Source organism: Danio rerio, chromosome 2, assembly GCF_049306965.1.
Source record: "Danio rerio strain Tuebingen ecotype United States chromosome 2, GRCz12tu, whole genome shotgun sequence".
Taxonomy (NCBI): Eukaryota; Metazoa; Chordata; class Actinopteri; order Cypriniformes; family Danionidae; genus Danio; species Danio rerio.
The window spans coordinates 18,175,001-18,201,660 of record NC_133177.1 but is presented as its reverse complement, the minus strand read 5'-3'; the positions used below and the strand labels follow the sequence as shown (position 1 = coordinate 18,201,660).

Sequence of the window (26,660 nt, the reverse complement as noted above, 5' to 3'; positions counted from 1 at the left end):
GAAAAAATAAATATAATAAATTATATTATGCTAATAAATAACATAATAATAATAGCATAATACATTTTATATATTGTCTATTGTTCTGCTGAACCCAAATGATTTCACATAGATCTAGTAATGTACTTCTATCTAAAAATTTAAATCAGAAATTAAATCATAATGTAATTAAAAACAGAATAGGTAGGATGTAAATCACATCCAAGATTAATTTTCCTATATTCGTTAAACAAAGCTATAAATACATTGTTATTTAGACTGAAAACAGGGCTAGACCCACATGAACCATTTTCATGTTTTTGTAACTTTACACACCTCAAAATTATATATACTTTGATATAATAAAGACGTTATATATATATATATATATATATATATATATATATATATATATATATATATATATATATATATATATATATATATATATAATGTGCTGTGCGTTTGGGCAAGCTAATTAACATCATTAAAAGGCTTATTTACTTAAAGTAATTTAAAATAATCACCATATTAAACAAAAAATAAAGATTTTATTTTTGGGGCAACCACACAAGCACACGCAAACACTATTTTGATCAACAGAAATGTAGTGTGTTAAACAGTATACAGCTAACATTGCTATTAAATACATTTCAACAAATATAATCGACAAAGGAATATAAGCACTAAACATACATCTTACAAAGGCAATGTTTTGTCGTGTAAGCAGTAATTATGCATTTAAATACATAAATTGATTTACCTGCTCTCCCTGGAGAGATGAGTTCGCGGGAAAAGGCGTCTCCAATTGATTGCGTCATTAGCACGTGTTTGCAAATGCCGCGCGTTCATGAGTTGAATGAGGCGCTGTGAGGGATGTGTGCTTAACACACACACACATACACACGAACAGAGGGGTGGGGGAGGGAAACTGCAGCAGGTTCAACTTGGAGTTTGCAAAATGTATGCATCCACGTGTTGAAGTGTTCACATATTTGTTTTATATTGAACATGCTCTTTTCATTTGACTTTTTTTTTTTTTAGAAAACCTGATTTTCTTTGATTATGGTGCACTTTAATTTAATCTCCAAATAAGTAAATAAATAAATATATATATAATAAAAAATAATTATAAAATAAAAATATATATATATTTTTAAAGTAAAAAAAAGTGAGGGGAAACCTGATAGGTGTTGTAGACTAGAATTACGTTAACAAACTAATTTTATATTGTCGTCGTCATCATAGTCATAGTCTCTACCCCAGGGCAGCTCTCACGAGGCGTCTGTGAGTTGACAGTGGGGGATGGGTGCTCAAGACACACACACACACATACACACGAACACAGGGGTGGGGGAGGGGAGCTGCAGCAGGTAACACACTTCAACTTGGAGTTTGCTAAATGTATGCATCCACGTGTTCAAGTTTTCACATATTTGTTTCACATTAAACATGCTCTTTTCATTTGACTTTTTTTTTTTAGAAAATCCGATTTATTTGATGGTGCACTTTAATCTCCAAACAAATAAATAAATTATATATATATATAATTTATTAATTAATAAAAACAATTGATATAAAAACAGAGATTTTTAGCGTTTTAACACAATCTTAAGGCATGTTTTCAACATGCTTCCTGATCCATCAAACATGTTTTTATTACTATATATATATATATATATTTATTTATTTTTTTAAGTAAAATAAAAGTGAGGGGAAACCTGATAGGTGTTGTAAACTTGAATTACATTTACAAACTAATTTAATATTATTGTTATAGTCGTAGTCTACCCCAGGGCAGCTCTCTTGAGGCTTCTGTGAGTTGACAGTGGGGGATGGGTGCTTAAAACACAAACACACACACACACATACACACGAACAGAGGGGTGGGGGAGGGGAATTGCAGCAGGTAACACACTTCAACTTGGAGTTTGCTAAATGTATGCATCCACGTGTTGAAGTTTTCACATATTTGTTTCACATTAAACATGCTCTTTTCATTTGACTTTTTTTTAGAACGCGATTTCTTTGATAACAATGCACTTAAATTTAATCTCCAAACAAATTAATACATTTCTTTATTTATTATCTATTTATTTATTAATAATAAACAACTGATATAAAAACAGGGATTCCTGATCTATCAAGCATGTAGTTTGTATTTCTTTTTTTTTACTATATATATTCATTCATTCATTCATTCATGGGGTCGCCACAGCGGAATGAACTGCCAACTTATATAGTAAAAAAATGAAATACAAACTACATGCTTGATAGATCACATACACATTTTTATTATAGGTTTTTTAAGTAAATAAAAGTGAGGGGACAGCAGATCCTCAATTTAACCTCTAAACACATCTGATCGTACTAATTTGAGCTTTCAGAACTGGTTTGACACAGTATCACCAGTGATAAAATCAATCTCTAGTAACTCACTCACTCACTCACTCATTCACTCACTCACTCAGTATCCTTCAGCATAGTTACTGATTTATCAGGGGTCGCCACAGCGGAATGAACTGCTAACTACTCTGGCATGTTTCCTACAGCAGGCCCATCTGCTACACCACTGCCTAATCCCTACCCCTAAACCTCACTCACTCACTCACTCACTCACTCACTCACTCACTCACTGTCCTTCAGCATAGTTACTAATTTATCAGGGGTCGCCACAGCAGAATGAACCGCTAACTACTATGACATATTTTTCCTACAGCGGGCCCATCCGCTACGCCACTGCCTAATCCCTACCCCTAAACCTACCTCACACACTCACTCACTCACTGTCCTTCAGCATAGTTACTAATTTATCAGGGGTCGCCACAGCGAAATGAACCGCTAACTATTCTGGCACATGTTTCATACAGTTGGCCCTTCCGCTACGCCACTGCCTAATCCCTACCCCTAAACCTCACTCACTCACTGTCCTTCAGCATAGCTACTGATTTATCAGGGGTCGCCACAGCGGAATGAACCACTAACTACTCTGACATGTTTTATACAGCGGGCCCATTTGCTACGCCACTGCTTAATCCCTACCCCTAAACCTCACTCACTCACTCACTCACTATCCTTCAGATAAGTTACTGATTTATCAGGGGTCACCACAGCAGAATGAACCGCTAACTACTCTGGCATGTTTCACACAGCGGGCCCATCCGCTACGTCACTGCCTAATCCCTACCCCTAAACCTCACTCACTCACTTCAGCATAGTTACTGATTTATCAGGGGTCGCCACAGCGGAATGAACCACTAACTACTCTGACATGTTTTATACAGCTGGCCCATTTGCTACGCCACTGCTTAATCCCTACCCCTAAACCTCACTCACTCACTCACTCACTCACTCACTGTCCTTCAGCATAGTTACTGATTTATCAGGGGTCGCCACAGTGGAATGAACCTCTAACTACTCTGGAATGTTTCATACAGCGGGCCCATCCGCTACGTCACTGCCTAATCCTTACCGCTAAACCTAACTCACACACTCACTCACTATCCTTCAGCATAGTTACTTATTCATCAGGGGTCGCCACAGCGGAATGAACCGCTAACTACTCTGGCATGTTTCATACAGCGGGCCCATTTGCTACGCCACTGCATAATCCCTACCCCTAAACCTCACTCACTCACTTACTCACTCACTCACTCACTCACTCACTCACTATCCTTCAGCATAGTTACTGATTTATCAGGGGTCGCCACAGTGGAATGAACTGCTAACTACTCTGACATATGTTTCCTACAGCAGGCCCATCCGCTACGCCACTGCATAATCCCTACCCCTAAACCTCACTCACTCACTCACTCACTCACTCACTCACTGTCCTTCAGCATAGTTACTGATTTATCAGGGGTCGCCACAGCGGAATGAACCGCTAACTACTCTGGCATGTTTCATACAGCGGGCCCATCCGCTACGCCACTGCTTAATCCCTACCCCTAAACCTCACTCACTCACTCATTCACTCACTCACTATCCTTCAGCATAGTTACTAATTTATCAGGGGTCGCCACAGCAGAATGAACCTGTAACTACTCTAGCATATGTTTCATACAGTGGGCCCATCATTTTCACTCACACTAATACACTACTGCTAATGTAGTTGATCAGTACCACTATAGCGCATGGGTTTGGACTGTGGAGGAAACCTACGCTGACACGGGGAGAACATGCAAACTCCACACAGAAATGCCAACTGGCCCAGATGACACTCGAACCAGCGACCTTCTTGCTGTTAGACAACTTCTTGTCGGCATAAACCTAGCCATAACTGTAAATTATTCTCAATATCAGAGAGCATGATTAGTCGTACAACAATGATGTAGAAGCATGTAACCCTCAATGTAAATCAACCTTAACATAAAATGTGAACTTATTCATCAATCTGATTGACTAATAGAAATGTTGTTCCAGGTTCAACAGGTCAAGGGTGTCAAACTCAGTTCCTGGAGGGCCACTGCCCTGCACAGTTTAGTTCCCAGCCTGCTTTAACAAACCTTTAGGTTTCAAACCATAGACATTATAATAGAAAGCTAAACGCCTCATGGTCCGCTTCAGTCCGTTGTTCCGATAAGTCAACGAGGTTAATCCGGTTATGACTGCTCTATAAACAGAGGCAACTGAACAGAGGAGCTGCTGTTTTGCCTGATATAAAATATAAGAACAGTATATTTTCTTAACTGATTATAATTTTATGGTGTCAAAAAAAAAAAAAAAAAAAACTTCCTGGCAAGTCTGTTGGAGCTAAACTCAGCAGGATTGTGGCCCTCCATAACCAAGTTTGGACACCCCTGGTTTAAAGTGATCTATTGTCTGGGTTGGTGTTGTATATCCAATTTAAACTAGCTTGTAATAAGCTGCCAGTACATTTCCTGTTATTTTACAGACGTATTTCTCTAGATATTATTTCTTATACACTTTATCATTCAAATACTGAAATGTCAATTGAAAGTCACTTTGTTAAACTGTAGAGTTGAATTTTCAACATCAAAAAAGTGGACAGAGCAGAGATCAACATCCCATAATTAATTTTGTTATGAGTTTAGTTTTTTGTAATGCATATAGTGTATAAATGGCTCTAAATAGCTGTCCCACAGTAAAGACTCTTCATGGTAAAACGGTATAGTTGTTGTACCAAACAATGAATTAGTTATAACAAAGTTATACTTTTCAAGTTCATAAAAGTGATATCAAGCCTTGTTAATGGGGCATCTATCTATTATAATGTCTGTTTCAAACAAGCCTGGAGGACTCAATTAGTTTGATCAGGGATGTTTCATTGAAGTAAAGCTGAACTGTGAGCTGTAGCCTTCCAGGAAGAGTTTCACACATGTGAGATGTTGATCCAAGAACATGTTCCACTAGGTGAAATCACAATATCTGTGTATTCAGCACTCTCATTATGCAAAAAGCACAAGTTTAATAGAAACAGTGAATGCAAAGCAAGGCAACTAAAACTTCTGTCAATGAGAGACTGACTGTCTTCATACAGAGCTCAGTCTGAGGCCTACCCTCTGACCAGGCTGATCAGGCTCTTTCATCCTCCTCATCCTCCTTCTCCTCCTTCTTTTCCTTCCCTCTTTTCAGGTTGTCGCCATTGTTCATATCTAAATTTGTAACACCTGTGTCTATTCTGGCTCATATTTTGCACATGCAGCTGTGAAAAAAATAATACAGAACTGGAACACATTCATACAGCTATCGTATCATTCCAAGTGTTTTATTTGTTTTTTACTGTCACTCTTTTTGTGTGGTGTTTTGTAACAAGAGCATCACAGTGCAAATCTGTTATAGTGGACACACATCTGTTTAGACTTTTGTGTAAAGAGTGTCTGAAACTGCCTGAACTTAAGTTATTACAGAAAGACCATGGCTTTATTCCATTAAGAATTTGGCTGAAAAATATAAAATGCATGTAGTATTAATACATTATTATTATCAGTTTTGGGTAAACGATTTAAAAAAAGTAATGAATTACTACAACATTAAAGTTGTATTTACAGCTCTTCCAGAATACTTATCAATATTTCTTGAAACTAGTAACTGAACACACAAACAAATATCCACAAATACACTACAGCAATGGACTTGTAGTTTTGTAGAATTGGTGTTAATAAGGTAAGAGTGAAGAGTTTCAGTAAGTCTGTGTCAGTTTTCACGTTTAGTGTCTGAGCAGTTAAAAAAGGCTGTAAATTGCTTTTCTACCATATCTAAAATGTAATTAAATTACTCAAGAAGAAATGTAATCACTTCACTCAATACTATCAGAATCTCTATAAATCTCAGTGCATAGGAAATATAAATCAACACTTTTTATTCTTTAAATCTAATTTAAACCTGTCCTTTTAGCTTTCCTAACTTAAACAAATACTTTATTATTAACATGTTATTTAGATAACAAACAGAACTCTGGAAAAAGTTAAACATATAAAAAGTTTCCAAGTGATTTAACTATATATTAAACACAGAACTGGCAAATGTCTTAATTCATTGTTTACATTTGAATGAAATAAACAGGCTTGAAGTATTTCTTATTTTATTTTATTTTTTACATTTTTTAAGTTTTAGAAAAAATATATATTCACTTTGTGATTTCGTTACAGTAAGTTAACTGATTATTTTGGACTATACTCCCATCACTGATTATATTTATCTTTATCTAAAATGTAATTAAATTACTCAATAAGAAATTTATTCACTCATACTATTTATAATATATGTAAATCTCAGTGCAAAGGAAATATAAATAATACACTTTTCATTCTTTAGAAAATTTTAAACCTGGCATTTTAGCTTTCTTAACTTAAACAAATACTTATTAACATGTTATTTAGATAAACAGAACTCTGGAAAAAAAGTTAAACATGTATACAAAAAGTTTCCAAGTGATGATACCATTTATTATACACGGATATACATCAAATTATATATTATATTTTGCCTAATTTCCTCCCGGTCGCACTCGGAGCTCCTCTCCTCCTTTCGTTCCCGGGCAGCTGAGCTCTTTGTAGCCGGAGGGAGCGTAGCTGCGGGCGGGGGAGGTGCGCGGTGCGGTCGCTGACAGTGTAGGACAGACAGACAGTTCAAAGAACACACAAACCAGGAAAACATTTGATTCTGTTGCGTGTCGCTCTCGCGGGCCGTTTCGCGCTATTATGCCACAGTATTTCTCGGATCTGCTACTGTACCGCCTAAACTAAGTTACATACTGTACTTCCGTGTTATCCGTTCCCTCGGGGATACAACGCGATCTGCGCAGAAACAGTACGATTCAAACCTAGAATAAAGTACCGTGCTTAAGGACACCAAATATAAGGCTTTCTTGACGCAGTTTGGTCATTTTCATTTAAATACTAATTAAAGTGCAATTTTATTCATACTGTCTCTTTTATTCTGTGAAGTAACCATAGTAACTTGCTGCCGCCATCTTTATTTTTACGCACTTCGCCTCTGATTCGTCAGATCAATAGGGGGCGTGACATCCTCCTTGTATCTTTCTGATTGGCCAGATCCCAAAAGTGTGTATCATTGCGTCATTGCAGTTCTCCTAGAGGGCGCTGTGTTATACACACTTTTGGGGTGGGGGGATACACACTTAGATACACAAATCATGTAAAAGTGCATTTTGAGGACAAGTGAGATTTTAAGCCAGGACACCATTTTGAAGCATGCTGAATACTGCTATATGGTCAGACAAATGAGGACCAAGAAAAAGTCCTCATTTGTCAAGGTGGTCCTCATTTTACTGGTGTGTACTCTGGCGAAAGTCCTCATTTTGGACATAAGCAAGTACACACACACACACACACACACACACACACACACACACACACACACACACACACAAACACACACACACACACACACACACACACACACACACACACACACACACACACATATATATATATATTTAAGCAGCTTAATTGGGGTTCACCTGTGGTCAATTCAGTTGATTGGAAATGATTTGAAAAGACAAACACCTTCCTATATAAGTTCGTCTTAGAGCTAGCCAACCATCTAAGCTGACTGATCAGAAGAGGATGTTTTTCAGCAGCAGGAACCGGAAGACTAGTCAGCAGTGGCGTAGCGGACGGGCCCGCAGGGCCCGCACCGCAGGGGGTTTAGACCACCCTAGCGACAAATCTAGCAACTTTTGTGTGTGTTATTGGAGAATTTTTTTTAGACTGTCATTTGTCCATACTGCACCGTCCCTACTCTTCTCAACGAGCTGCGTGTGATGCCGCCGGCCCCTCCCCCGCCTCACAGCACTGACAGGCGGGCCAGTCAGTCTTCGTACAGCAGCCTCTCCCACCTGCAGCCCGAGAGCAGATCACCCCTCTGCGTACCGACGACAAATGGTTTAGCACAGGCAGTGTGAAGGTATTTCCCTTGTACAGTCAAACCGATCTACTTCTCCTTTATTTTAACAATTTAATTGGACCGTTTATTCTTTTCTTGTTCACAATCACAGATATTTTAGTGACAGTTTCTGAACTTGTCTGAGTTTATTACATATGAGAGATTACTGCACATTCACTACACATCTATAATGACATACTGTATTCAAACAGCAATAAATTTAGTTAAATAAACATGCTTATATAAAGTGTAGTGCAATTATAAATACCCCTTTATTAACCATATGCTGTTAAACAGAACGTGATGACGTCAGTAATATGCAAATTGACGTATGACGTATCCCCCCCCCCCCTTCATCAGGGGGCCCTGTCAGCGATCCCTGCAGGGGGGCCTCCGCATTTTGCGCTACGCCACTGCTAGTCAGGATAGAGGGAAAGATGAACGCAGCAATGTACAGAGACATCCTGAATGAAAACCTGCTTTAGAGTGCTCTTGACCTCAGACTGGGGTGACGGTTCATCATCCAGCAGGACAATGACCAAAAGCACACCGCCAAAATTTTAATGGAGTGGCTTCACAACAATTCGATGAATGTCCTTGAGTGGCGCAGCCAGAGCCCAGACCTAAATCCTGTTGAACATCTCTGGAGAGATCTAAAAATGGCTGTACACCTTTGCTTCCCATCAAACCTGAAAGAGCTTAAAAAGTACTGCAAAAAGGAATGGGCAAAAATTCCCAAAGACAGGTGTGCCAGGCTTGTGGCATCACATTCAAAAAGACTTGAGGCAGTAATTGCTGCCAAAGATGCATCAACAAACTATTGAGCAAAAGCTGTGAATACTGATGTTCATGTGATTTATTTATTTTTTTTAAGTCCAAAAGACTGACCGTTAGATACATCAAATATTAATTATATATCACGTTTTAAACAACAGAGATGCAAGAGATGAGATCCAGGACCTGTGATGATCTGGCCGATATAAAGATTCTCTCAGTGGGGAGCTGTTGGCAGAGCTGCTGTTGACTACCTGGAGCTCAGAGTGGAAACTTTTATAGATGAGCTATGCTTTTACATAAACTGCCGATTTGACTTTAAAATAACTGTATTCTTGCTTGAAAGTCTCTTAAATCTCTTAAAACTTGATTTTGTGTCATAACTGATGAGTATTCTTCTAATCCTCATCAGTTACCGGTTATGGTAACTACAAACATTTAGGAAAAGCGCATTTATTTTAAACTGTGATCAAAACTTACTGGAACTACCTGTGCGTTTCAACAAAAATAATGCACAGGGGAATTATGCAAATTATTGTAAAATGATGGTTTATTCTGCAGAATATCGAAAAAATATATAGCTTAAGGGGGCTAATAATTTTGACCTTAAAATGTTTTTTTTTTAAATTAATAACTGCTTGTATTCTAGCTGAAATGAAACAAATAAGACTTTCTCCAGAAAAAAAAAAAATTATCTGACACACTGTGAAAATGTCCTTGATCTGTTACACATCATTTGGGAAATATTAAAATAATAATAATAATAAATTCAAATGAGGGCTAATAATTTTGAATTCAGCTGTATATCTATCTATCTATCTATCTATCTATCTATCTATCTATCTATCTATCTATCTATCTATCTATCTATCTATCTATCTATCTATCTATCTATCTATCTATCTATCTATCTATCTATCTATCTATATATATATATATATATATATATATATATATATATAAAATTTTTATTATAATTATTATTATTTTTTATTAATGTATTTATCACTGTTGGGGAAAGTTACTTTAAATCCTTTAGGATAATGTTTTATACGGCTCTACATGGCGAATATATAGAATAATGAAAGTTTATTTACTGAAAGTTTACAATTCATTTTTTAAAAGCTAATTAATTAAAATAACTTTTTTTTTTAACCAATCTGTTACTTAGAAATGTACAATTATTAGGTAACTTGAGTTACTTGTAGTGTGTTACCCCTCAACACTGGTATTAATTTCTGTAAATTAAATTATATTTTTATATTTGTAGTATATTGTAGTATTTTGGTCACATAAATGCAGCCTTGTTGAGCATTAGATACTTTAAAATACTTTGGATAAATGTTATATGAAAATATAATATAATATGAAATTTACAATATTCATAAATAATTAAAAATACTTTAAAATTCTTTTTAAAATCTAACTGACCATAAACAAAAGCAAAACAAAAACAAATAAAGACAAATAAAAATAAAAGACAAAACAAAAATAAAAAGACAAACAAACAAACAAAAGTCAAAATATATATTCACTATAGTCTTCATCAGTATAAAACAAGTTAAGAACTTTTATTTTGTAAACAACATGTAAAAGCTATAAAACACAAACTATGCAAAATCCAGTGGGTGCTTATGTTCTATCATTCTTGTGTTGTTTCTGTTTCTTCAATTTTACACGTAGTAGCGCCGCACACACCCACTTCATATTGGTTGGAAGTTTCTCTCCTCATGTATATTAATCACCCAACATCCACGAGGAGGCTAATTTTAGAAGTCTAGAATGCCTGAATATTACACAACAAATCCCTCATCTTCCGATTGGCTGGGATTTGTGTCTGTACTGCTTCACGCAGCATTTTCACATCAAGCATGGACAGTTAAATAGCTTATCGTGTCTGTTAAGGACACAGTTTTGTTTTAATGTTTTGACTTGAGCGGTTGAATTTAAGCAGAAGTGAACACATCTCATGCAGTTTTCCCTTTAGTAAAACGACTTAGAGAAAGTACTTGGAAAACAGCAGAAGGAGCCTTGGCTTTGTAGTGAACTGAAAATCAAGTGCAACATGTTGTTAAGCTTCTGACTAATTGGGATTCCGAGAGCATAGTGAGACCAGGAGAACTTTACATTAATTAACAACTGGCCTCATTATCTGTCCCATGGGACCTCGTCCGGCTGGGGTAAACTTATCACCACTTCATTATCCGGAGGGGTTGTAGGCCAGATGCACCAAGCTGTCAAAATTCAATCAACAGTTCGTCCCACTATTTTACTGTGTGCTAGTGTTCTGTCTGACATTTTGAGAGTATGGAGTATCTGTATGTGGAGTTGGCCGATTTGATTGGACATGGACTACAAGACATTATTCTACTAATACCAACTATTGTAGGCAATAATGAACAAACAAACATATAAATCAGAGACTGCAGGTTGAAGAAATATAAGAACTAAAAGTGTACTCAAATAAAAGTACACCTTTAAAAAATTCCACAGAAAAACAACTCAGTTACAGCAATTTGAGTATTTGGAATTTGTTAATTTACACCGTTGCTTTTTTAAGAACACAATATATTTGATTTTGTTTTGGCAATAAATAAATGAATAAATGACTTGATAATGGTATTGTAATTTAATAAAGGGATCTTTATTTCAGTGTATTTTTTCTTGCGTTTATGCTACTGGAAAACTTAGAAATTTAAACATCATGAATGAATACTGCTGATATAATAATTACAAAATAAATAAATAAATAAATAAATAAATAAATAAACAAATAAATAAATAAATAAATAAATAAATAAATAAATAAATAAATAAATAAATAAATAAATAAAATAAAAATAAATAATAATAATAATAATAATAATAATAATAATACAGTGCTCAGCATAATTGACTATATACCCCATTTTGCAAATGAATATTTGTATCCATTTCTCAGTGAATATGGGTATATAATACACATGTATATTTATTAATATAATATTTTAGTCACAAAACATATTTACATATGGAAAGATATTACATTTAAATTCATGCAAAAAATAAAATAAATACAATCTACAATACTTCAACAAAATTGTATATTTATATATATTTGATTATTTTAATTTTTGCTATTTTTTAATATTTTATTTATTATTTTTCCCCAACATCTAAACTTGAGTGTACCAATTTATGAACCATTTTCCTAAGTTATTTTGTTAGATTAGCTACAGATTTGGCTTCAGTACTGACTAATCTAACGTACAGTTGAAGTCAGTTGAAGTTTGCCCCCCTGTTTATTTTTCCCCCAATTTCTGTTTAACGGAGAGTAGATTTTTTTCAGCACATTTCTAAATATAATAACTCATCTCTAATAACTGATTTACTTTATCTTTGCTATGATGACAGTAAATAATATTTTACTATATTACTATTTTTCAACACACTTCTGTACAGCTTAAAGTGACATTTAAAGGCTTAACTAGATTAATTGGGCTATCTAGACAGGTTAGGGTAATTAGGCAAGTTATTGTATGATAATTAAAAAATGAAAAAAAAAAAAAACTTATTTTATTCTAGCTGAAATAAAACAAATAAGTCTTTCTCCAGAGAGAAAAAAAAAACTTTATTAGACCTACTGTGAAATTTCTTTGCTCTGTTAAACATCATTTGGGAAATATTTAAAAAAGAAAAAAAATTAAAGGGGGTGGTGGGGGGTGGTTTGGGTAAGAATTCTGACGTCAACTGTATATGCACAAATATTATATTGAAAAGCAATTTATATAAAATATTAACTGAAATGAGAGATTTGTGAGTCAATAAGCACTGTAATTCTCAGTTGCTAAACTAAAATATTTGCTCAAGTTAGTGAATACAGTAAATTCACATACATGATCATACATATAGCCATAAACTCCTTTTGAGTGTCTTTTATGAATGTCTTTTTGAAAATAAAATAAAAAATAGTCAAAATTGTAAAACATGATTTTTTAAATAAATTTAAATGTCTGAAAAGTTAAAATTCTAACAAAGATTGATCAGAAATTAAGACTGAGACTGAAAAATTCATGACATACAGATTAATGATTAAATCATGTCAAACTTGTTGAAACATCGACATTATGAGATAAAATCATTAATAAAAAAATGAAGTTGAATAACTATATTTCATAACTGTAATAATTATATGATATAATATTGACACCTTTATCTCAGAAAGCCAAGTATACTTTTTACATAGTTATATTAATTATAAATCTGTCACATTAATATGTCACACATTTGCCAAAAGTTAAAATAAAATGTAAACTTTGCGACTTTCTGATGCCTCCTTAAGTCACTAGAGAGACAGTAAGGGTCTTCTGGATTTGTGACGCGCTGGTGGCTGACAGACACGCTGAGCCCAAAATCATTTTGCTTTTGTTTAAGCAAAAATTTAAATAAACTTAAAATATGACAAACTTACAGCAATTTGTGGGTTGAATACCTGTTGGAGCTGATTATTGCTTTGTAGTGATATATGGTTGTTGAGTGTGCCATTGCGGTCAACAAAAATACGGCTACCCCACTATTATTATCTACTCCTAACACCTGAGTGATTGTGCACGCGCTTTATTTGCTCTAGCAGGTGCCAGGTATGCCCACGTGGCCAAAACATCAAACGTCACTGTAAAACCGGAAACTAATCCGTTGGTGGAATGAACTCCCTAACTGCATCAAAACGGCAGAGTCACTCGCTGTCTTCAAAAAATGACTAAAACTCAACTATTTAGTGTCCACTTTCCTTATTAATATGCAATTCCCTCTCTGACTCCTCCAGTAACTACAAAAAAAATAAATTACTAATGTTTTGCTTTTTACACTTTCTTTACATAACTGAAACTTGCCTAAAGCACTTATTCATTGTTGCTCTTATAGTTGTGTAAATTGCTTCCTTGTCCTCATTTGTAAGTCGTTTTGGATGAAAGCATCTGCTAAATGACTAAATGTAAATGTAATCAGTATACAAATAAACATTATAATTAAATGAAAAGTAATATGGCTCCTATAGAAAACGACAATAAAAATGTGTCAAGAAGTAGTTTACGACTTTAAAAGAATGAAAAAGTAATTTATATAATAAAATTATCAAGATGTTTTTAGTTACTGTATTAAAAGCCTATGTCAAAATGTTGAATAATAATACAAAAAGCCATATAAAAAGTATACTTGGCTTTCTGAGATAAAGGTGTCAAAATTATTTTATATAAATATTACAATTATGAAATATAGTTATTCAACAATGATATAATTATGCCATAAAAAGCTGCACAGTGGCGCAGTGGGCAGCACGTTCACCTCACAGCAAGAAGGTTGCTGCTTTGAGCCTCGGCTGGGTCAGTTGGTGATTCTGTGTGGAGTTTGCATGTTCTCCCCGTGTCCGTGTGGGTTTCCTCTGGGTGCTTCAGTTTCTCACACAGTCCAAAAAGATGTGGTATAGGTAAATTGGGTAGGGTAAATTGTCTGTAGTGTTTGAGTGTGAATGAGTGTGAACGGATTTTTCCCAATCATGGGTTGCAGCTGGAAAGGCATCAGCTGTGTAAAACCTTTGCTGGATAAGTTGGCGGTTCGTTCCGCTGTAGTAACCTCTGAAATAGAGACTAAACTGAATGAAAATGAATGCATAAATGAACCAACCTATGCCCAAAATTTTAAATGATACAAAAAAGTCATATAAAAATTTTATGATCATTGATAATGGTGTCCATATTATGACACGTATATTACTATTATGAAACATGCATACTTCATTTTGACGACGCTGAAATAATGATGTCAAAATTGTAAGATAAAAGGCAATGATTTGACATTCAGATTTCTTTCTGCTAATGAATGACGAATTGTATATATTTTTTTATTTGTGAACACTGAATATATGATGGACATGCCTCTAGTGCTGTCATGAACCTGTAATTTTATCTCTTCTCTTCCTCCTGGTTCATGTATAAGGTGACCTTGAGGTTCCTTGTGAGTCTGCTATCAAGTCAATGACCTCTGAGTCCAACATCCCCACCTATACCACAATACAGCAGTTACATTTGTGCTTCTTGAACTTTCACATCCACCCTCTCTGTCACTTGAATCCTCTTTCACCTCTTTGTTATTTCACTATATGATATACTAAATGTGTCTCTGAGTCATTCCAGCTCTCCGCTCCTCTCAACACAACGCAGTGGTATTTTTATTAAACAAGTGACCCTCACTAATAATTGAAACATATCACACTCATGAAGAAAATTATACAACAGATTCAGCTGATTAGCCGTCTGACTATTCATGTATTCCTGATTGCCACTTTACTGTAGGGTTAGTCATAGAAACTTCATAGCATGATTAATGAGCTGTTTCTCAAATCAACAGTTCTGGAGGAGAAACTGGAGATGAGTTTAAGCATCGTGACTCATTCTGATTCATACCGAGGCTTCGCTTGCACAGAGTCTTTTTAGATCTTCTTCCCAGAACCTTTTTGACTCCAGATCTCAATGCTTAGCTGGCTAGTGTGCCCAGCTAGCAACATTCACCCATGCTGGTAGGTTCAGTGAACGCACCATCTGTTTTTTTTTAGCATCTTTACAGATTTATGGCCATGAAAATAGCTGCGTATTCTAGCAAACTGTACACAGTGGAGATCAAATTAGATTTGCAATTTTGAGCATTTTTTTAAACACAAGAATTGTTACAAAGCAAAATTTAATAGTAAAATAAAAATCTTATTTAGTTAGGTCTGATGGAAAACATTGGGTTTTCCATGCAAAACTCAATAAAAATATAAAGCTGTGTTTAAAGATGAAATAATTGTATATCCATATATATGTGTTTGTGTGTATGCGTGTGCTTAACAGTTAGGTCCATAAATATTTGGACACAGAAACAATTCTAACATTTTTTTGGCTCTAAACAACAACACAATGGATTTGAAATTAAACAAACAAGATGTGCTTTAATTTGAGTGCTTACATACAAATCAGGTGAACACTGCAGGAATTACAAAAGTTTGCATATGGTTCTCCCACTTGTTAAGGGTCCAAAAGTAATTAGACAGAATAATAATTATAAATCAAACTTTCACTTTTTAATAATGGGTTGCTAATCCTTTGCAATCAATTACAGTCTAAAGTCTGGAATGCACCACCAGAAGCTTGGTTTTATTACTAGTTGCAATCTACCAGGCCCCTACAGCAACTGTCTTCAGTTCCTGCTTGTTCTTTGAGCATTTTCCTTTCAGTTTTGTCTTCAGCAAATAAAATGTAAGCTCAATCGGATTCAGATCAGGTTATTGACTTGGTCATTTCATAAAATTGCACTTCTTTCCCCTTCAAAAACTCTTTGATTGCTTTTGCAGTATGGTTTGAGTCATTCTCCATCTGCACTGCGAAGCGCCATCCAATGAGTTGGCATTTGGCTTAATATGAGCGTAGAATATTGCCCAAAACTCTTCAGAATTTATTCGCTGCTTTTGCCAGCAGTCACATCATCAATAAATACAAGAGAACCAGTTCCACTGACAGCCATACATGCCAACGCCATGTCACTACTACCACCATGCTTCACTGCTTACTATCATAAGGACTTCCTTTCCTTCTCCATACTGTTCTCTTTCCATCACTCTTGTACAAGTTGATCTTGATCTCATCTGTCCATAGGATGTTGTTCCAGCACTGTGAAGGCTTTTTTAGAACTCCTATCTGGCCTTGCTGTTTTTGAGGCTCACCAATGGTTTACATCTTGTGGTGAACTCTCTGTATTTACTCTGGTGAAGTCTTCTCTTTATTGTTGACTCTGACACACATAAACCTACCTCCTGGAGAATGTTCATGACCTGGCCAACTGTTGTAAAGGCTGTTTTCTTCACCAGGGAAAAAAGTCTTTGGTCGTAAACCACAGTCGCTGAGCTCACTGGTGCGTTATTTTCTTTTTAATTATGTTCCAAACAGTTGTTTTGGCCATGCCTAATATTTTTCTGATGGGTTTGTTTTATTTTTTCAGCCTAATGATAGCTTGCTTGACTGATAGCGACAGCTTTTTGGATCTCATTTTGAGAGTTGACAGAAACAGATTCCAAATGCAAATAACACACTTGAAATTAACTCTGGACCTTTTATCTGCTCATAGTAATTGGGATAATGAGGGAGTAACACACACCTGGCCATAAAACAGCTTAGACGCCAATTGTCCAATTACTTTTGGACCCTTAACAAGTGGGAGGCACATATGCAAACTGTTGTAATTTCTAGAGCGATCACCAGATTTAGATGTAAATACCATCAGATTAAAGCTGACAGACTGTAGATAAATCACATCTTTTTAATTTCAAATCCATTGCGTTGGTATAAAGAGCCAAAACATGTTAGAATTGTGTCGATGTCCTAATATTTATCGACCTAACTGTATATTGATGAGTAAATGATAGCAGAAATTTCATTTTATGGTGAAGTAACTCTATCAGAGCAATTACTCATATGCTATTGAGATTTTGAACCCATTTCAGACAAGTGCACATACAATTATCAAAGATTTCTCCATGGATTATAAACAGTTCTTTTTTTAAAAAAAGTTCTTCCTATATTTAAGCCTTCAAAAGTGCCATTTTCCCACAATAGCAGCCTATTTTACACACATCATGTGCAAGACGCTTTCACAGGGCAACAGCAGGTGAAGTTACTAATAGATTTACTGTATGGGAGAATTCTTTTTTGGATGCCAATTAATACTACAACTTGCAAAGCTGTCACCACCTTATAATAATGCACAGAGGAATATTCAGAGTTATTTTCAACCTAATGTTTAAGTACTGCATCTGTGCTATGCAGCCAACTCTGGCAAAAAAAGAATTTCAACACATTTCTTGCTATGAACTGCGACAGTAATACATTTAATAATGAGTCTATTAGACAAGTTAGTCAAAACAAAACATTATGTTTGTTGAATGAGCTGTAAAGTTTCATAACCATTTTTTAAAAAGATAGAAATACTTTAATTGATGAACGAATCCAACACTGGCCTAAAAAACCTCTTTAAATATAAGAAAGAAGCTTGTAGATTACTGAATACAACACTGTACAGATGGCTGAGTCCAAATGTCACAGCAGTAGATATTAGGTTGTAAGTGCATTTTGGTGAAATTAGCTTAATGTAAACATCTGTCCATCATAAGTTCATTTTCCATTAGGGTTGTCATTGTTATTTGGGTGTAGTTTGCATAATGTTTTGTTTTAAAATGCAATATTTAAAAAAAATGTTATGGTTTCACCTGATGTCCACACTACTCCAGCATTTTTGTCCCATAAAAATTAAGTGTTTTGATGATAAAAACGCTGAATTAATCTGGCAAATACAGAGAGCATATAATGGAAACAGCTGATTCGAATGTAATTACTCGATTGAATGGGCGTTATCAATGGTTTACAGCTAATAGATATGGGCCAGAAGGGGCCTTCTGCACCTAAAGAAGTCATAGAAGTCTGTTATCATCCATCCACATGTTTAATCAGCTATAAATCACATACAGCAGCAACCGGAAGTTAATGAGAATTATTTATATTGTTTATTACATTTAGGCGATCACAGTAAGAAGGTTGCTGGGTCACTGGTTTGAACCTCGGCTCAGTTGGTGTTTCTGTGTGGAGTTTGCATGTTCTCCCTGCATTCGCGTGGGTTTCCCCCGGGTGCTATGGTTTTCCCCACAGTCCAAAGACATGCGGTACAGGTGAATTGGGTAGGCTAAATTGTCCGTAGTCTATGAGTGTGTGTGTATGTTCAACGAGCAGGATAAGTTGGCGGGTAATTCCGCTGTGGCAACCCCAGATTAATAAAGGGACTAAGCTGTCACAGTAATCTGGATCTGGAGTTTTATCTATTAGTATAGCTGATTAAAGATGTGAATAGATGATAACAGCCTTCTAAACCTACCAGTAGACACAGAAGGCCCCTACTGGCCCATTTCTATCAGCTGATAACCACTGATTCACGCCCATTTGATCGAGTGATGACATTTGAAGTGGGTGAGGGAAAACCCTTGGATGTGTGGAATCAGAAACAGAGCGAAAGGGGAGGATGGGCCCCTCAGGGTCCTATGCTCTCTGTCACTGTTTTCCTCCACTAGCGATACCCTTGCTACCCACCTCAGGCCCCAGTAATGTGGTTGCGCCCGCTTCCAATACATTCGGCTCTTCACTACCTTATTCCAAACCCAGAGCTTCTGCTACCAGAGTTTTTGTCAGAGCCTTATGATCCGAGGCCTTCAGACCCAGTTCTGGCTGATCCAGATTCAAGCCAAGCACTGCTCTATAGCTCAGGCTCCCCTCTGTCCCACAGCCTGCCTCAGACTGTGTTTCACTCAACTTTTAGACATGCACTTGCAAACTTCCCTAAGCACTTCCCTAAGTGTTTACTTGACTAAATATGATGCATGTGTAAATTCAACTCCCCTTCACATCACATATTAATGTATTATTTAAAAAGCTATTGTGGATTGTTTTAATAGTTCCTTTCATTTGGATGTACCAGCTGAGAACGAGACCAATACAGGATAAGTGCACGGACCGAGAAAACTTGAGCCGAGCACAACATATAAGACAAGACAGGACTAGTGTCTGGATTCTGCCTCCAAAACAAGAATTAACAACACCAAAGGGGCAGAATCCTGACAGGCACACAACATCATAAGATAATATTAGGTTAATATTAGGTTAGATTCAGATCATAATGTTAAATGACCAAAATTCAATGTCTAGTCAGCATCTAAGGACAAAATTATTTGACGACTAATGATGCTGTCAAATTAAGTTAATATTTGGTTGATTTTAGGTTGTGTTGCAAAGTGACCAAAATCAAACATCTGATAGATGTCTTAATAGTAACATCCACACAACATCAAGGTGTAACATGATTAGACATTGCTATTTGGTTGATTTTAGGTTGATTTTAGTTTAGACATTGGATCAGCCTGACGTTGGGTTCTAACGTCAACCAGATTTTCATTTCCAGTGTCACCATGACATTGGAGTCCAACGTCAATATGATGTCATGTTGATGTCCTTTGCCTGCAGGGATATTTTTCAGCACATATAATTCAGTTGTACAGACAAATGTGGTGTAGAAAATTGATTATAATAAAGAGGTTTCTCTAATATGTAGAAATACTGACATTGGCTGCATTTGCACTGCAGATCTTGATGGTCAATTCTGATTTTGTGACTGTATCCGATTTTTTGATGACCTGCTTACATCATCTTTTTAGAAGTGACTCGTATCCAATTGTCTGCATTTACACAGCACACAGCAAAGGCGCAATGACCAGGAAAAAAAAAGAGCGGGCGCTGACTAACAGCTGATAATTAAAGAGTGCTCTTTTCTTTATTCCTGTATGCTATCTGTTTGCAGCTTTTGACGAGCTGTTTTACTATAGTTTATGACAGAAAGGTTCTCATTTGTCCATCTTCTTTTGTTATATAGGCTTTTTTAAACCTTTCGGCATCTTAAAGTAATGTCCATGGTGTGATTTATGCAAATGATGCACTATGCACTAGTTTTATATTAGTTTATATTGATTAGTGGCAGACATTGCGCTCTCTTGCTCTCGTTAACATGCTTAAATACCTGTGCTATATGACAATATGAAAGCTGTTTGAGTCCTCCTGTATGAGATTTAAGGTTTGGGACTCAGCTGAAGTCTGTTCTGAAAAGAAAGTGTCAGACTTGACGTCATTAGATATGGTTTTTAATGATGCACGACTCGCATTGAAAGGTCAACATCCGATCTACCTGCTTACACTGCAGACACGTAAACACAGATCCGATTTATATGCGATAAATTTCCACATGAGGAAATGAGGATGGACAAATAAGAATTAAGAAGCACCCTCTGTCTTGCTATTGTTGTGTGCCTGCTTTGTTTTCTGCTTTGTTCACCTCATTGTTTTTTTTTTTGTTTTTTTTTTGTGGATGAACACAATAAAAGCACCCTTGCCTAATTTCATCCAAGAGTCAAACACACAATGATTGTTAACTTAAAGTTGTCACATTCAAAAAAAGTGTCAACCTCTCCTTCACTGCCAAACCAGCAGCAGCTCTCCTTCAGCCTCTCACACAAGAAAGCAGATCTTCCTCAAGCCTCAGAAACATTTCAGACTGACAAGTCTACACTGAACTTGTGATGAATGACACTGCTACTTTCAACAAAGAAGAGTATGCAGCTATTAAAACAACCGTTGTCCCCAAACGCCACCAATGTTTATAACCGTGGCATTTTATGAAGGATATTACTCATAAACTACCTTTCCAGAAAGTGTCCAACCGAATCATCTTTCTAATGCGTCAGTGCTTTTGTATTTCTCCCAGTGAAGAGGATCAGCATCTGTGACCCCTGTGATCCCGAACAAGCCTTCAGTCCAGCACCGGTTCTCTCTCTGGATGCTGGTCTGACACTTGCTCATAAGGATCTGCCTCAAACACTGCCAAGCCGCTCAGATCAGAAGGAGGATGGCAGATTCACAGTGCCAGCCAGCAGGCCAGACTCTGAAAGGAATCCCTTGCCGTCTGGAGCACGTTGCTGGCAGACAGTTTGCACTGGATTGCCAAAAGCCCTTAGTTTCATTAATTTATTTGCTGGATCTTGGCTACTGCTTGGATTTCGGGGAGGGAAATGAGACTGATAAGGCAAGTTGATTTGAGGTAATTTACGTCTGCTTGGTATTCCCATAACAGCTTGAATGCAACGTAAAGCATGCAGAGGAATCAAATTAAAAGAGTGTGTGGTCATTGATTTTTTAGGTGATCTTCAGAGATGTCTATACTTGAACTAAAGGTCCGTTCTTAACAATATTAATGTCTATAAAGATAACAACTGTACACCAGTGTACAATATTTTTCTGTTTATTATAAGTGACTGATTACAGCAAGCACACTTTTCAGTTCTAAAAAAGTCAGGTGCACCGTAGTGCCTTTTTGTTGATTTTAGAAAAGAGCAGTGTACTGTGCTTTTTATCTTTCTGGGCAACCACTGTATCAACAGTCTTGGTGCTGAAGCACATGAGTTTGTACGCTTTTTCCACACAGAATTGACTTTATTTGCATTAGGGGCAGGATGGATTATGATGGAGTTTTAATATTTTATCACTCATGATATGGAATAAAATTGCTCTAGAAGAATAATGAATTATAAAATGTAAATAAATGAACAAATGAATAAATGAACAAGCAAACGAGCGAATAAACAAAATAATTATTGCGGGTATTTACAGTATACAACTTGTAGTACATTATTATTCATTCATTCATTTTCTTTTCAGCTTAGTACCTTTATTAATCTGGGGTCATTACAGATATGCTTACCGAATACAAACCTAACAGATCACTCAGATCTTTAGGCAAAAATAAAGTAGAAATTCCAAAAGTTCAGTCATCAGCTTTCAGCTATTGCTTCCCCCGCTGCTGGAATCAGCTTCCAGAAATGATCAGATGTGCTCTAACATTAGGCACATTCAAATCGAGATTGAAAACACATCTGTTTAGCTGTGCCTTTACTGAACGAGCACTGCGCTACATCCGACAGATCGCACTATTATGTATTTCTCTTCTTTTTCATTCTTTTATAACCTGTTTTAAAACATTTTATTTGTTTTTTATGATTTAATATTAATTTTTATAATTTGTCTTATACTTGTCTCTTTTATTCCTGTTTATGTAAAGCACTTTGAATTGCCACTGTATATGAAATGTGCTATATAAATAAACTTGCCTTGCCTTTAGTATGGTTCAAAAGTTTTTTACTATAAAGTACTATTGCGTTTCAGCTTAATTACTGGTACATGGGAGCAGTGCAGTGCTTCGAAACAGTAGAAATGTATGTAATCGATGCCTAATCTCTCGCTATACACCCCTGATCGTCAACCGAATCCGGCTCGTGACTGGATTCCAAAATTGTGAGGAAATGAACCGACCTAAAGCAACTAAAAATAACAACAACTGAGTCTTTTGTCAGAATAACTACCATGTATCACTATATTTAAGCTACACTCCGAAATGAGGACAGACTCAGACAGATTATGCAGCATTAAGCATTTATTGTTTTTAACAGGTATTTAAAAAAAAACAAAAAAACAAAAAACAATGCATTGGCCTAACTTTTACTCATGCCCTTACTTAACAATTGTTTTTTATTTCTAAGTCTCAACAACATGCTTGAAACTAGCAGACTCATCAAGACTAAAAAGGAGGGAAAACAATCTGGCACAACTTGAAATAGCATGGTAATAGCTGGTACCAGAACAAAACAGATCACAAATAATATTCACACATCAAATAAAATGTTAAGTGGGCTTGAATTCAAATCACAATGCTGAAACGGGCTACTGACAGTGCTTAATCAATAGCTTTTTCACATCAGGTTTGGCCGCTGTCAGATTTATGCCCAAACAGTCCTCCAAAGATTGGGTTGACAGTCGAAAATGAAGTTTCGGACGTCACTGATTTTGTGACGATAGCAAAACGAACTTCTACACTACTTCACTGCGAGATGTACCATTTTTTGGATACATGCTTTGAAGCCTCGGTGCACAACGTCACATCACTATGTTAACTAACATGAGCAAATACTGTAATAAATGCATTGGTCATTGTTTGATCAAGTTAGTAAATGCATTAACTAACATGAATTAATACAACCTTAAGTGTTACCAGAAATACAATAAAATTATTATCTGTATATATCATAAAATATTGGTATTGTTATATTTTGTAGGAATGAAAATGATCATATGCATTTGTTCATATGGCAAAACATGTCTTTTTCACCAAAGAAGGTCCAGGCCTGGTGTGTGGACTCTGGGGGTTTTACGATGTGGTCACATTTTTATTGGTCAGTTTGAATGTCGCAGTATTTGGGCTTTGGTTATATGGTAAAGAAAGAGAATAAATAGGAGGCAAACTTTGCTCTGTCGCTTTGCTTGCTCTGCGCTTTTCAGCCTCTTTGAAGCCTACTTGTTCTCTTTGTATCTTCCTCCTTCTGTCTCTCTTTCTACCTCTCGTAATTTTATTTTTACATTTAAGCTGGGTACAATTATTATAATTTGTTTTTATCATTTCATATTTTATCATTTTAGACAGTTATTTGTAACTAATTCAGTTGTAACCATAGCAAGTTAATGTCATTAAATCATTTCATGTTCAAGTATTTGTGAATTACTGTTGATTTAACATCAACACTTAATTGCTCCATAATATAATAAAATACAATCCCATATTATTAACGCTCTCCCACAATTTTAGCTATTAACATTGCCCTTATTTCCGTTTTTAGTATAAGATTGCAGAGGAATGGTTTGACTAGAAATGTAGTTTTTTACCATCATGCTGATAACTTTTTAGTCACTCTGCAGAACTACAGTTCGAACCGCTGTGGATAAAATTCAAGAGTTCACACTTAGCTGATGATCTATCAAAACATTGTTTGGCATGCTGTCCCGGGAGAGAGCCCCGAGCTCAAGGGATCCTCAAGCCCGGGGCATCCTCCCGTTGGCAGAGCGAGAGGGGAGCCTGAGCTCGGTGGATCTCAGAACTACCCGGCTGCGGTAGCTAAGGGAACACGTGAGAAAAGGGGTTAGACAGAGCTTGATTGTTATGTTAACCGGAGAACCGGGAGAAAACCCACGCGGACACGCGGAGAATATACAAACTCCTCACAGAAACGCCTACCGGCCTGGCGGAATCAGGGCCGGCAGTGTTATTGCTGTGGGGCTCACAGTGCTAACCACTGGGCCGCCGTGCTGCCCAATCAATGGTAAAGGAGGAGAATAGGGGAGGATCGGGGGGTTTCTTCCAAACAAAGATAAAATGGACTGAAAACAGTGTTTTTTTTTAAAGTAGCTTAGGGGTCATATGATTGAAAGATGATTAGCTAATACGAGGCTGGCCAAGATAAATCATAAGCACGTGATCCTCTCGTAATTAGTTTATGAATAAACCTCACTTCTTACAATTTCAAAGTATTAACACTGATGTCATAACACAAAATTATGATTTGGCACATCCTTGGTGAGATTATTGGTCCTGAAAACTGTCAGCGCGGTTTATACTTCTCTGCATTATTTATCTCCTCATCTTTGCACGTTTGCTGAGAAATTTACAGGCTGGGTGCTTCAAAGTCATCAGTTCCTGCACAAAGGGTGTTTCATCCTCATCCAAATACAGGCTGAAAGAAAATGCCATATGGCCTACAGAAGAAGCGCACTTAAGATAAGAAGATTTTTGACAGGAAATTGCATTTATGGCCTTGTTGAGCATGAAATTGCGAGCCTTTTTTGAATGGTTGCCTAAATGTTGTTCATAAAGCAAGAACCACCATGTGGACTTGTCGTGATGTCACTGTCCACACAGTGCTCTGAACTAAATCCAGACACTGACACAATTGAAGCACCAAAACAAGAGGCTCTATAAATAGTTCTACTCATCATTCTCAAACAAAGAGAGTTCTGCTGTTTCCTTGCCTAAAGTGCTTTGGGAGATCATTGTAATCTGGCACCTCTGTTCACTTTCCTTCGTTATGCTAGAGCAGGTCAGAGTTCAGAGGAACTGGAGTAATCCTGTGACTCAGAGGGCCCTATCATACACACAGCGCAATGTGGTGCAATACTTGTTTGCTAGTTTCAGCTTGGCGCAAGAGTCGTTTTGAGTCGTTGCACCACGCTCTTTAAATAGCAAATGCATTTGCGCTCATATGTGCGCCCATAGGCGTTCTGGTCTAAAAAGGAAGGCGTTCTGAGGTGCACTGCTGGCATGTTGCTATTTTAAAAAACTATAATAGATTTTTCATTAAACCAAAACAAACCCGGTCTAAACTCTAGCACAGAGTTGCGCCTCGCTTACACACTGCTTAATAGCCTACACACAAGATGTAGAGCAATACGCAAATATCTTTACATATGAAAACAATTTAAAGATTAAGTATAGGCCTATATGTAGGATATATAAAGAATATATGAAGGATATAAATATAAAGGATTAAAGTAGTACAACATATTTTCTAGCCTACATAAATATGAAAAAAACACTTCTTTTTGCCTTCTTCATCTCGGGAGCTTCATCTGGGGCTTTTTCAGTTCATTCATTACAATTTGCTTTTCTATGATGTTATTACTATTATCAGTATTATTATTATATCCATATTTATATTTGTTTTATTAAAAACAAGCTTAGATTTGCCCACCTGCAGGTTTTAGACCATATGGGGCACAGCATGTGTTTTAGGATATAACTCGTTTTCTGGAAATTAGAACTGAATTTAGAAATAGTTTCGAAACAAATATTTGCACTTAACAAACAAAATTATTTATTTATAGGCTAATTGACTTCTGTGCATAAAGGTTTCCCTATCCACAAGAGCGAAAGTCGTAGTAGATTGATTATCTCTCATTCTTGCGCAGTAGATGCTCTGTTTCACTGTTTTCTGTTAATAAAACTGGTAAAGGGTCACGAAACACCAAAACACATTTTTTGAGCTGTTGACAGTCGTATAT

The 26,660-nt window shown here is 36.2% G+C and overlaps 1 protein-coding gene across 3 annotated transcripts in view; it reads right to left on the bottom strand.

Moving 5' to 3' along the window:
- ntng1b (netrin g1b) overlaps positions 1–26,660 on the bottom strand; it is a 167,463-nt gene that overhangs the window by 109,152 nt on the left and 31,651 nt on the right. Inside the window, exon 1 of one of the 3 annotated variants that reach the window (XM_073924384.1) lies at positions 743–792. The exons of the other annotated variants lie outside the window; for them this stretch is intronic. The gene's annotated coding sequence lies outside the window, so the exon portion shown is untranslated. Of the gene's footprint in view, positions 1–742; positions 793–26,660 lie in introns of those variants that run through there. 3 annotated transcript variants of the gene reach the window in all.